Below are 14,088 nucleotides of genomic sequence, written 5' to 3' on the forward strand. Positions count from 1 at the left end.
TTTCTATAAAGATGGATCACTCATCCAGAGTCAAACTACAGAGATGATCATCTCTACTGTCTCAAAGTCACATGAGGGTTTCTACTACTGCAAACACTCAGAGAGAGGAGAGTCACCCAAGAGCTGGATCTCAGTCAGAGGTGAGACTAAGAAATATAAAAATTATTGAAATGTGCCTGTATCATTTGCAGACAGTAACTCTGATCCTGCCTTTCTACATCAGTGTAAGCTGGTTGTCTGGTCTCAGCTGGTCTTCCAACCTAGTAAAGCTGGTATGTTGGCTAGTTTTAGTAGATTTCTAGGTATTTTTCATCTCGTTAGGCTGAGAAATTGTATATTGAAATTAACTGTGTTGAGTCCATTTTGTCCACTGATGCACATGTAAAGCACTCCAAATTAGTCATTTATCAATTTCGATTTCTGTTAGGATTTCTGTCTTGAATGCAGCCGATGAGGAAAGCAGGCAGCAAGGCAGCTCACTATGTTTTAAAACAGAACCATAATGTTATTTAAAAAAAAAAAAAAAAAAAAAAAAAAATCCTATTAAATATGTTTTATTATAGAACAATAATGTTTTAATGGTATTTAAAGGTCGTTTTCCTAAAAACGTTTACATAAACATTTAATGTTTGTCTAGGTGTAAGATCTCCCTCTAGTGTCAGTCAACAGCAGAACAGCAGTCAGACATCAGAGCAGAACCAGAGTGATGCCGCCACGCCGGAAACAACACACTGCTGTCTGGTCAGTCTTTACCTATTAACCATAACCACACCAAAACATCATTACAAGCTAAGATAGAAGAAACTTAGAAATAACTTTTAACTAACAGGACTGATGTCACAGCTAAATACTATTTCACTCCTCTAAAGATTAATATGGTATTTGTGTGTCTGACATATATGTTTCAGTTAGATGCCATTTGGTTTTATTTTGTAAAAAGTTTAATTTAAATATTTTGTCTAATGCTTTATTTTATTTATAAGTGAGTGTTAATTCAAAAGATGAATGACAAAAATAATATATATATATTATTTTGAAATTATTTAATGTATTACAGGAACTGCTCATATTTATGACTCTATTGATGCAACGGTTAAGAAAAAAGACAAGCACAGGTAACTAATGATGTCATTTAAAGTGTTTTTAAACTGAAACAGTAGTTCTTTTCTAAAGATATTATTAACTGAATCAATGTTTTTGATCACTGTATGTTTACAGAGGAAACCCAGTGTCTTATTCCTTTCTTTCTTTTTCATTTTAAGACAGCGTAAGTGGACCTGAACTCACCTATGCTGAGATTGAACTCAAATCTACAAAGAAACTGAAGAAAAATAAAGAAAACAAAGGTAAACCAAAACAAAAAGATCTGTTTTTATGATTTTCTAATTTTATTCATAAGAATAGAGGCTCTGATTTTGATTTAATTCTTAAATAACTCTAAAAAGAAAACAAATCATGACAGTATTTTCCTAAACACCTGTTTATAGATGTGCATTGTGAATCTCACCTGATCCATAAGTTAATTTTGTTTAACTTGCAATCATTCTAAAATGAAATAATTATACATACAGTGCCCTGCGAAAGTATTCATACCTCTTCATTTTTTCACATTTTGTTATGTTGCTGCCTTATGTTAAACTGCTTTAAATTACTTTTTTCCCACATCATTCTACACTCCATACACCATATTGACAAAGCAAAAAACTGATGATTTTTGTTAATTTGTTTTTTTTTGATTTTTTCTAAAAAACTGAAATAGGTTGATTGCATGAGTATTCATACCCTTAACTAAATATTTAGCGTAAGCACCTTTGCAACCTCGTGTCTTTTTTGTTTGATGCAACAAGATTTGCTCATCAGCATTTGGAAATTATCTGCAATTCTTCCCCTCACCTCTTCACCTCTCAAACTCTGAGGTTGGATGGGGGCAGATGCACATTTTTAGAAATATTTGACTGGGTTCAAGCTCAGGCCATGGCTGGGCCACTCAAGGACATTCACAGAGTTGTCTATAAGCCACTCTTGCTGTGTGTTTAGGTTCATTGTGTGTTTGGGTTCATTGTAACTGAAGAGAGGACCACACCACCATGAAGACTGGATCGGCGGAGTGTTGGAGTGATGTTTGTCCCTCTGTAGATTTCTCCTATCTCCACATATGATCACGGAGCTCAACTAGAGTGACCATCATATTCTTGGTCACCACTCAAACCAAAGCCCTTCTCCATCAGTTGTTCAGTTTGGTTGTTTCAAACTTCTTCCATTAAGAGTAACAGAGACTACATGCTTCTGTGAACCTTCAATGAAGCACAAATTTTTTTCTGAACTCTTCCACAGATGTGTGGCTTTTCGCAAACCTGTTTCTGAACCTGTTTCTTTTTATCGTAAAAAGTGCTATACAAATAAACTTGAAATGAAATGTATTGATTTGAATTGAATAGATTGTTGTGGGGGGGTGGACTAATTCAAAGCAGTTTAAACATAAGGCAGCAACAAAACAAAATGTGAAAAAAATGAAGTGGTATGAATACATTCACAAGGCACTGTGTTAACTGTTTGCATATTCTATAGGGAACAGCACTGAGAGTTGTGACAACGTTTACTCTAAACAGAAGTTAGAAACAGATCAAGGTGAGTGTCAGACTAAAAAAATCTGTCACAGATCACATGGAGTCACTGAAAACTGTATCTACAAGCATCATGGAGAAGAACGGAATTAAACACTGTATATAAAAATGCATTTCTATATTTTCAGGTGCTGGATTTAGTGACGTTATGTATGCTCATATTAAATAAATGCCCAGATGAGAAACTGTCAATCCCAGGATGCTGATGAGTTTAGGTTGAGAAGGAGAGAAGAATGACCAGGATCATCAATGCTTTATCATCTTTGTGACACTGAGCAACTGATTGTAATAGATTTATCTGCCTTCCTGTGCTTCAGAGACTATGCTTGCTGATCTCTGAAAAAGCAGTGAGCTGATTAAATAGGAAACAGGAAAGATTATAATTTAGTTCTGCACAGTGTGTTGTCTTATTGTACTGTAATATGTACTGAGTACATATGTACTGTGTTAATATGAAGTTTACACATTGTTTTTTTTTTTTTTTTTTTTTTGTTATTTGGATGCTTTTGTTGTAATTAGACTGGCTTGATTAGACTGTACATTTCTTTTGGGCATTCAGAAACAAAGCTTGCATCTTTACAACTGTAATTGTTTGTGTGTATATATGATTTATTAGCTGTCCTAAAAAAACATATATTAAACAGTGCGTTTACACTTTAGTGAACTTAGTCGAGCAGAACGAGCATTTTCAATTCATTCTCATGAAAGCCTAGCTTCACGCTCAGAGAAATGCTCAACTTTGTGCAAATAATGAGCAGAAAATGCTGATAGCTGTGAGGTTCAGGTTATGACATTCATAATGAGCATTTAAAAATATGTGCTAGAGTTTCTGCGGGGATTGGTAAATCTAAATCATTTCTGATGAAATTGTTGATGAGTCCAGGTTTGAAACAGCTCCTGCCTTCCTTTCTCTTTCTTTCTTTCTTTCTTTCTTTCTTTCTTTCTTTCTTTTTATTTTATTTATTTTATTTTTTATTTTATTTATTTATTTATTTATTTTTTTGTTCACACATGAGTGTGTATGTTTTTATGTTTTTCTGTACTGATGGGGACTTAAACCTTACACACCAACTCATGGGGACTTCGTGAGGACCTAAATTGAGGTCACGCTTATAAAGATTATAAATCATACAGATTGAGTTTTTTGAGGATGTAAAAATGCAGAATAGGTTTCTGTGAGGAGGATGGGCCCAAAATCTGAATTTTGGATTGAGTGATAATTCTCCACGAGTAAACTGTGCAGTTTGTAAATGAGGTAAATGTGGTAAATGGCCGGAGTTTAATGAACCACTGCATCCTCTTAATGCATACTCAGATGAAACGACTGCAGGTTGAATGGGTTCATGTGTTTTAAAAAAGATTTTAAAAAAGTTTGTGCTTGGGGAAAAAAACATAGTTTGAATAAATTTGTGTCAATACACCTGTGTTATTGGTTGTATCACGTGCTTTGTTGTCCAGAGCCTACAGTTCCTCACAGGAACTTTTTTGCTTTTTTTTTTTTCCATACGTGATCTGTGAAAATGACAATAAAACACTTATGACCTTTTACATTAAGAGACTGCTGATGGTATTAAGAATAGGACTGCAATAGACTGCTGCTTCCATCATTTAATAAACAAACCAGAATATAACTTATTCTCATAATGAAATCTAAGCTTATCAATTTGATAAAATATGATTCAAATATGAACATTTGTGTAGAAAACATGCATGTTAGAGTGGCATTTTCTGAAAACGTGACTAGATTATCAATATTATCAAAATATTTCTGTAACACATGAGGTACATTTGCATGTCTTTAATCTGTCATGATGTTCCTAAATATCTGACTGCAGGTTTCAGGAAGTCTTGAGGCTTTAACAGTCTGTGTCTTTAACTGTCTGTCATCATTCAGTCAGTATGGAGCTCAGTCAACTTCCTCTTGTGCTCTGTAAGTATTATTTTCTCTGTGTGTGTTTCAGTTGATGATAATTGCTATTATATTATGTAAATTATCAAGTGTTTTAGTGTTCCTTGATTTGTCTTTTCTTGTTGTTCTGAGTTTCAAATCCAGCTCCTGTTGTTATGTGTTGAGTGATAGTTTAGTTTAGGAGGGGAAGGTTAGTGTTAGTTTTTTTTAGTGAAAATGTACTCTGTTGTCTTATAGATCAGTGTTGTTTTTTTTGTTATTAAATGTTTGTAAGTGTTTAATGGTGTTTGTTGAATCAGTTCTGTTGGTTTGTTTTACAGTTTACTGTCCACCCTGATACTTTAGTAAAATGTTCACTAGTACACAGTTAGTAAAAGTGTTATCTTTATCAGACTGTCGTTTGCTTCAAGTTCCCTAAAACAAGTTCAAGTTCTCTTTGCTTAATGATGAAATCTGACCCCCCCCTGTGACATCAAACAAATATTTCAGTGTTAATCTGAACACACACACATGTAGTCCCACAACAATATCTTAATGTGAGTTACTGCTCATAACGGTCACTGTTTTCAGAAATACTCATTCAGATGCCACTACATCTAGAAAAAATGCTTTTTGCAAATGCAAACATTTGAGAGTAAAATTATGGCATTCCTTTAAACTTTTATGTCTAAAGTATAAAGTAAAGTTGATCAGCTCCATGTTCACTCTGTAATGAGTTTTTTCTCTTTGTGTTTTAGTGCTGATTTCACACATCCACTCTGGACACACTGAAGGTGAGTAAATTTGACTATTATAATTCATTACATATGGGTTATGAATCTCGCTAATGGTAACAAACCAGATGAGAAAATAAACAATTTGATTATAAACACACATTTTTAAACAAGTTTTATAAATGACCATTAGCAGTGAGCAAATATACGGTAGCAAGTACTTTTCCTTGCACACCATGTGCAAATGACTTTTCATAAGATACAAGTGACCACAACTGACCACACTGCCCCAGATAACAATACTTCAGTCTTACCTTATTTAGCATTTAGTTTTACAATCAGGCAACTGGGTTCCAGAGTAGAAGCAGCACATTACAGTATTTTTATTGTAAATTGTTGTTGTACAGAAACATCAAAAGCCAAAGTGAGCATTAAACCTGCTCAACATGTATTCAGAGGAGAGACAGTAACTCTCAGATGTGACATTGATGGTGAAGGAGTCATTAGCTGGCAGTACAGCTGGTATAAAGATGGTTCAGGCAGTGTTTTCAGTGAACTACAGGAACACACATTCAGTCCTGTTACTGAGTCTGACGCAGGTAAATACTCCTGTTATGGAGCAGAGAGAGGAGCATCACGGACATCAAACATCAGTGATGCAGTTACACTGACAGTATCACGTGAGTTTGATCATCTCTTCACATACACACACAAGTTTAACATGTTATTAATGAGTGATTTCTCAGTTTTTAGATACCAGAGCAGTTTTAAGTGTTTTTCCACAGTGGATGAAAAAGTTTAAGAAGATTTTGATTTCAGAATGCAGATGATGACTTCAATTACTAAACTCTCAATCATCAGTTACTGTAATCTAACCTGCTATTAACCTAAAGATTGTGGGTTTGAAACCCTCTTAAATTTGCATGTTTTATTTATTATATTATATAGTACATTATTTTTTATGGTGAATTGTTGTTGTTTTATTGTACAGAAAGACCGAAAGCCGAACTGAGCATTAAACCTGATCAACATCTATTCAGAGGAGAGACATTCACTCTCAGATGTGACATTGATGGTGGAGGAGTCACTAGCTGGCAGTACAGATGGTATAAAGACGGTTCATTCTACAACTCCAGTGAACTACAGGAACACACATTCAGTCCTGTTACTGAGTCTGACGCAGGTGAACACTCCTGTTATGGAGTAGAGAGAGGAGGATCACGCAGCTCAAAACACAGTGATGAAGTTACACTGACAGTATCAGGTGAGTTTGATCATCTCGTCATATACACACATTATAAAAATGCTATTAAAGAGTGATATCTTAACCCTTAAGTGCTGTTTGGGGTCTTTTTGACCATAAATGACATTTGCTGAAATAATAATAATAATAATAAAAATATTCCCTTTATCTAAATGGCATGTATGGTTGCCAACACTTAGTAGCTTTACAAATAAAAAAATAAAAAAAAAACTGGATTGATATCTTGCTGTTTGTTAGTGTGGGAAAAAAAAGTCACACTCAGGATGTTTGGGGTCACATTGAAATGAATTATAAAATCGATGCTTTTTATTTTTAATTCGTCTAATAAAATCACTAAATCCACCACAACGTACCACTAAGTGGCAGCCCTTCCACACTTTCACAATGAAAAAGTACCACTAAGTCCCTTTCATACACATCCACCCCCACTGCCAAAATATCACCCATAGAATTCAATGGGAGACTACAAAATATTGATTTTTTTTTGTTACATAATTTGTTAAAAATGTTAGTTACAATGCAGACAACACACAAAAAACTGCAACTGCCGTGGTATCACATATAGAATTCATCTGCGGTGGAAGAAAAACAAAAACTGAATAAGTGGCAATGCATATAATATGAGGTGTAAGAAAAAAATCATAAGGACTCCACCCCATGCCCTTATATTATTTGTCAAATAAAAATCTGCTTCAACGAAGCACACACACAGAAATCATGGAGGGACACCACATACACAATGGAGAATAAATGCAAACACACACATGTACAGTATACACACTAATACACACATATAACACTACATTCAGGTTTGACATGATTGCAAACTGATACTTCAGTACAAAAAACTGCTAAACTTTGACAAAGAGTCATTTTTTTTTATTATTATTATTATAATGATTTAATAATTTCTTAACATATCTCAAAATAAAAAACTTGTGAAAAAATCTGGTGGAATGTGGAAATGGCAAATTAGCCGTTTAGTAATGCTCTCTAGAGCAATCTGGTGGTTGTAGTTGAAATATCATGTTTTTCTAATTTTAAAAGTGTTTGTTTGCAAGTAGATCATTTCCCATTATGCTATGGCACATTGGCCATGTAACCCCCTTGAATTAAAATTAGGAATGTGGGTATGTTATAGAGTGTATTTTACATTATATATATATATATATATATATATATATATATATATATACCCTATATATATATATATATATATATATATATATATATGATAGTGCCTCGATGGCGCCGCAGACGGCTGCTTCAGTGCTTGGCTCTCCAGTGTTTGTACTGTGTTTTTGTTCGTTTTTCCTGTTTTTTTTGTTTGTCAAACACGATCAGTTTCACCAGGGATGGACTGCTGAACATTCGGCAGAACAACACCACAAAATCTTTTTACCGGATTTCAATTATTCGGACGTTTTACTGAACGTTGTTGTCGGTGGAGCAGCGGCGCTGATCAAACGCTTCAAAAAGCGCAAACGGGGAAAGAGAGCTGGTGCGCTCGTTAGACTCAGGAAGCGCGGATTTCGAATGCCGTTGCCTAGCATCCATCTGGCAAATCTCCGCTCTCTACCCAACAAAACGGATGAAATCCTTCTGCTTTCCCGGACAAATAAGGATTTATCACACTCTGGTGCTCTGTGTTTCACGGAAACCTGGCTCAATGACGCCATACCGGACAGCGCGCTCCATCTGCAGGGCTTTCAGCTTTTCAGAGCGGACCGCGACGCAGAATCAACGGGGAAATCGCGCGGTGGCGGGACATGCTTTTATATCAATGAACGGTGGTGCACAGATGTAACTGTGTTAAAGAAGATGTGCTGCTCAGATCTATAAGTGCTTTTTGTCAACTGCAAGCCGTTCTATTCACCGCGGGGGTTTCATTCATTCATTCTGGTGAGCGTTTACATCCCTCCGCAAGTGCACGTAAGCCTGGCTTTACAGAAACTCGCTGACCAGATCACAGAGACAGAACAACAACACCCGGGCTCTGTTTTAATCATTCTTGGGGACTTTAATAAAGCCAATCTCTCCCGTGAACTGCCAAAATACAGACAGCATGTACATGTCCCACCAGAGACAGTAATATATTGGATCACTGTTACAACCACAATAAAGGATGCATATCACTCTGTTCCACGAGCAGCTTTGGGACTGTCTGATCACTGTCTGGTTCATCTTATACCGACCTACAGGCAAAAACTTAAATCCTCTAAACCACTGGCCTAGTAAAAGACTGTAAAGAGATGGACCCAACGAAACAGAGCAGGATTTGCAAGCTTGTTTTGACCTCACTGATTGGAGTGTTTTTTTTGATGCTACTACCGATGTTGTGGAAAATCTCAGAGAGAATATAATATTATATTTTTTTTTTTGTGTGTATATGTGTTTTTATAAGGGGTTTTTTTTTATTATTCAACGATGATAAGTGGTTTACAGCAAAACTCAGACATCTTCGTCAGGCCAAAGAGGATGCCTCCAGGAAATGGGGATAGAGTCTTGTATAATCAGGCCAGAAACACACTGAACAAAGAGATTAGAGCGGCTAAAAGGACCTACTCTAAAAAGTTGGAAGACCAGTTTTACTTCCAACGACTCAACTTCAGTATGGAAAGGACTGAGAGCCATTACCAACTACAAGACACCATCCCCCTGCACCGAGGCTAATCAACTACTTGCTAATGACCTGAATGAGTTTTATTGTAGATTTGAAACACCCCACATCCATTCTGATCATCTCTCACACACAACCGTTTAACACCTCCTGAAATCCCCCTCTCCCACACCTCCTGCTCTTCAAATCAGTGAAAACGATGTGCGCCCGGTCTTCAGGAAGAACAAAAGAAGAAAAAGCACCAGGCCCAGATGGTGTTACACCAGCCTGTCTGAGAACCTGTGCTGACCAATTGGCCTTCGCCCTGCTTTTCAAAGATTTTCAACAGATCTCTGGAGTTGTGTGAAGTGCCGTCCTGCTTCAAATGCTCCACCATCATGCCCCCATTCCAAAGAAACCCAAGATAACCAGGACTTAACGACTACAGACCTGTGGCTCTAATGTCTGTCGTCATGAAGTCATATTGACAAAACTGGTTCTGGCTTATCTGGAAGGACATCACTGGACCCTTACTGGACCCCCTGCAGTTTGCTTACCCGAGCAAACAGGTCCGTGGATAATGCAATCAACATGGGATTGCAATTCTTCCTGCAACATCTGGACAAAACAGGGACTTATGTGAGGATCTGGTTTGTGGACTTTAGTTCGGCTTTCAACACCATCATCCCAACAGCCCTCCAGACCAAACTGACCTATGTTCCTAGGTCTATCTGTTAGTGGATCACCAGCTTTCTGACAGATAGGCAACAGCTAGTGAGACTGAGGAAATTCATGTCGAACAGCTGCTCCACCAACACTGGTGCCCCTCAGGGATGTGTTCTCTCCCCACTGCTCTTCTCCCTCTACACCAACGACTGCACCTCCAAAGACCCCTCTGTCAAACTCCTGAAGTTTGCAGACGACATTACAGTCATCGGCCTCATCCAGGACGGTGACGAGTCTGCTTACAGACAAGAGGTTGAGCAGCTGGCTGTCTGGTGGCAGTCTTAACAACCTGGAGCTGAACACTCTCAAAACAGTGGAGATGATTGTGGACTTCAGGAAAAAAAAAAAACCCTGCACTCCCCCCACTCACCATCATGAACAGCACTGTGGCTGCAGTGGAGTCATTCAGATTCCTGGGAACCACCATCTCTCAGGACCTGAAGTGGGACAATCACATTGACTCCATTGTTAAAAAGGCCCAACAAAGGTTGTACTTCCTTCGCCAGCTGAAAAAGTTAAACCTGCCACAGGAGCTGCTGAAACAGTTCTACTCAGCCGTCATTGAGTCTGTCCTGTGCACTTCAAAAACTATCAGGTTTGGTTCAGCTACAAAATCAGACATCAGAAGACTACAGAGAACGGTTCGGACTGCTGAAAGAATTATTGGTGCTCCCCTGCCTACCCTTCAAGAACTGTATACATCCAGAGTGAGGAAAAGGGCTCAGAAAATCACTCAGGACCTGAAGTGGGACAATCACATTGACTCCATTGTTAAAAAGGCCCAACAAAGGTTGTACTTCCTTCACCAGCTGAGGAAGTTTAACCTGCCACAGGAGCTGCTGAAACAGTTCTACTCATCCGTCATTGAGTCTGTCCTGTGCCACTTCAATAACTGTCTGGTTTGGTTCAGCTACAAAATCAGACATCAGAAGACTACAGAGAACGGTTCGGACTGCTGAAAGAATCATTGGTGCTCCCCTGCCTACCCTTCAAGAACTGTATACATCCAGAGTGAGGAAAAGGGCTCAGAAAATCACTCTGGATCCCTCTCATTCAAGTTACCCCCTTTTTGAACTTTTGCCACCTGGCCGGCGCTTCAGAGCCGCAAATACCAGGACAGTCAGGCACAAGAACAGTTTCTTCCCCCAGGCAATCTACCTCATGAACAGTTTCCAATATGCGTGCCACTGAGTGGCGTCTGTACTTTCCAGTCAGAGAGCACCTGTCCATCAAAAGCTCACTATCCAATCAGAGTAGATCACTGTTAAGCCGTGTCATCTATGCCCCCACGAGAGGTTTGTGTCAAAACACCAAACGCAAAAAAACTGCGAAACGGTAAGCGAAATCTGTGGCAATGCATTCAGAATCCACGATTACCGAAAACGAATCTTGTGTTGTTGAAAAACATTAACAACGAATGATGCATATTTGAAGAGCCTGTTAAATTTGTGCGACTGAGTTCATTTTTTTCATTTTCATTGTGTTTTTCTTCTTTCGTAATGCCATATTTTTGATAGTTTCTGAAAAAGTTACGTTCAGTTTTATAACGTTACATTCATTTTTATAAAGTTTCGTTCATTTTTAAAAAGCAAATGTAATTCCATATAAAAACAAGATCCTTTTCTTGAACTTGAAATGAAGATATTTACAATTTCTGTAATATTGATTATGAGGCATTGTAAAATATAATGCTGTTTTTGTTTCACCACCTCTTGTTCAGAAATAATTTTTATTTATTTTTTTAATCTCTACTTAGACATTTTGATTTTTATCGTATAGTAATGTACTTTAAGTGCAATTTGTTTTGTTGTGTGTTTTTTTTATTTGTGATGTGTCATGGTGGGTTGAGCTCTGCTAATCTAAAGGATGTGGTTTTGAACTATTTCTAGCATGGTTTAGTTGCAAAAGACTTAGTTCTCCTTTTACTCTTTGCATTGTGCTGAGTTAATGTTGACCTGCATATATCTAATTGTCTATGAAATTAAAATTCACTAATAAGATTTATCAGGGTTTTTGTGGGACTTAAAAGTAAAAAAAATCTTAATCCAGTCTTCAACAAATCAAAGCCTTAAAAGTCTTAAATTGGAGCAGAAAGTCTTAAATTTATGAAGTCGTGGCATTAAATGTTGCATGGCCTGCAAAATAAATAAATAAATAAATAATACAAAATAAATAAATAAATATCTTGTTTTCCAATACAATTATCTACACATCATTAAATCAATATATTTTTACTTGACATATAAAATAAATATATGGATTCTTTTCTGACAAACTGAATAAAACTAATCACTTGTATGACATCTTTTTTTCATATTATAACATAAAATTAAGCAAAATCAAGAGCTGTTTTCGTGAATATGAGCATGACTGCAAAACGTTACATCGACTTTATACAAACCTTCAACAAACAAGTTAATATTAAGTTAATTACATTTCAGACCCAATTTAATATAAAAATTCCAAACAAATCCATTTCAGAAATTTTGTGTGTTTCTGAGCAACACACAGCGGTGATTTATTACTGAATGTATCAGCTGCTTTAAACAATAAATTATTCTGTGATAAAAATTCCAAACAAATCCATTTCAGAATTTTTGTGTCTGTGATAAATTCAACTTTATTTTATTATTACTGAATGTATCAGCTGCTTTAAACAATAAATTATTCTGTGGCAGCTGTTTTATAGTGCAGTTTAGTTTCGCTTAATTGCTTTCGTTTAGTTTGCCGTTTGATGTTTCTCAAATGCAACAGAAATGGCAGAGCTTATGAGTTGTGCAACACGGTGGTCACGACAGTGCAACTGCTCAAAAGAATTTGTCACCGGCAGAAAAATGGGCGCAAAATGCAACCATTTGGTCACAGTCTGGAGCCCTGCCTTATGTAGTGACCAAATATGATTTCCATATTTCACTTCATCTAGACACCATTACAGTGAATTCAATAATGCTCCAATGATGAGTTGGTATGATACGATGGTTTAGTTTATTCACATTCACAAACTTATTGTAAACAATAATTTAAACCTTACATCTGCTGATGTCTTCCACAGTTCAACGAGTCCATTACGTCATTCACTAAGGACGCCATATTTAAACAATCTTTCATATGACTAACATTGTTTAGCCAGCAAGTATCACTATATAGACATTAACAAATACATTAAATGGCTCATACTCGATGTTTACAAATGAGAGAACTAAATCTGCTTAAATATTTTCACAACTTATGCTACTATCATGATTTTATACTGAGAGATATTTCCAAACCAACTCTGTGCTGCCACAGAGTTCATTGTTCACTGACACACTCTTTACGTTATTAAATGTTTGATTTCTCTATTTCAGATAGAGCCCAGACAGTTTTAAGTGTTTCTCCACAGAAGTGGTTGACTGAAGGAGATCCAGTGACTCTGATCTGTGAGGTTCACGGCAACTCTACAGGCTGGACATTCAGCTGGTACACTCTAATTGTTTCACCAGGTAAGATGTAATGTGCTTCATGTGGTAAAAACTTGTGGTATTATTATTATTCTTTTATTATCTGTGTTTTTGTTCTGTAGCTGTCATTCTGTTGCACTGCGGAAGCTTCTGTCATGAAAATAAATTCCTTTTATGTGAAAACATACCTGGCAATAAAGCTCATTCTGATTCTGATTCTGATTAACTGGTTTTTAATTAATTGGTTTTATGTGCATGTACTAGTGACCATTAAGTCCCGAGCTTTGATCTGGCCTTGTTACAGTTAAACTGAATACACTGAATTACCCCAACAAGCATAATTTATGAGTATAAAAGCAAAAGCTCCTTAATGTGAAATCTACATGAATTCTCATGTTTTGTAGACAACAAATATCATTTTCATTTTCTGTTGGTCTGAGGCAGAGGAGCTGGAGGAAACTACACTGTCAGTTCTGCTGCTGTAAAACACACAGGAGTTTATGTGTGCAGAGCAGAGAGAGGAAAACCAGCATATAACACAACCTACAGCATCAAACAGCCAGTATGGGTCACTGGTGAGTTTAAACAGGATCAGTTTGAATGAGACAGAACTAAAGCAAGAATGTATGAGAGTGTGTTGTATGATGCAATAAATGATACCTCTAGAGTCATATAAAGAGGAATCAGAGTTTTCTTGGTGTTTTGAGGGCTATGATGTACTATGAAATCACACAGTTTCAAAATTTAAAAATTCCTCTCCAGTTCGTAATAGAGGAAATAGTCAATCAAAACTGAAGCATGACTATGTATGGA

General features: G+C 36.7%; 1 pseudogene; it reads left to right on the top strand.

Moving 5' to 3' along the window:
• The first annotated feature begins 4,127 nt into the window (after nucleotides 1–4,127).
• The window catches only part of LOC109067077, a 99,892-nt pseudogene continuing 89,931 nt past the window's right edge, over nucleotides 4,128–14,088 (top strand).

Source organism: Cyprinus carpio, chromosome A3, assembly GCF_018340385.1.
Source record: "Cyprinus carpio isolate SPL01 chromosome A3, ASM1834038v1, whole genome shotgun sequence".
NCBI classification, from domain to species: domain Eukaryota; kingdom Metazoa; phylum Chordata; class Actinopteri; order Cypriniformes; family Cyprinidae; genus Cyprinus; species Cyprinus carpio.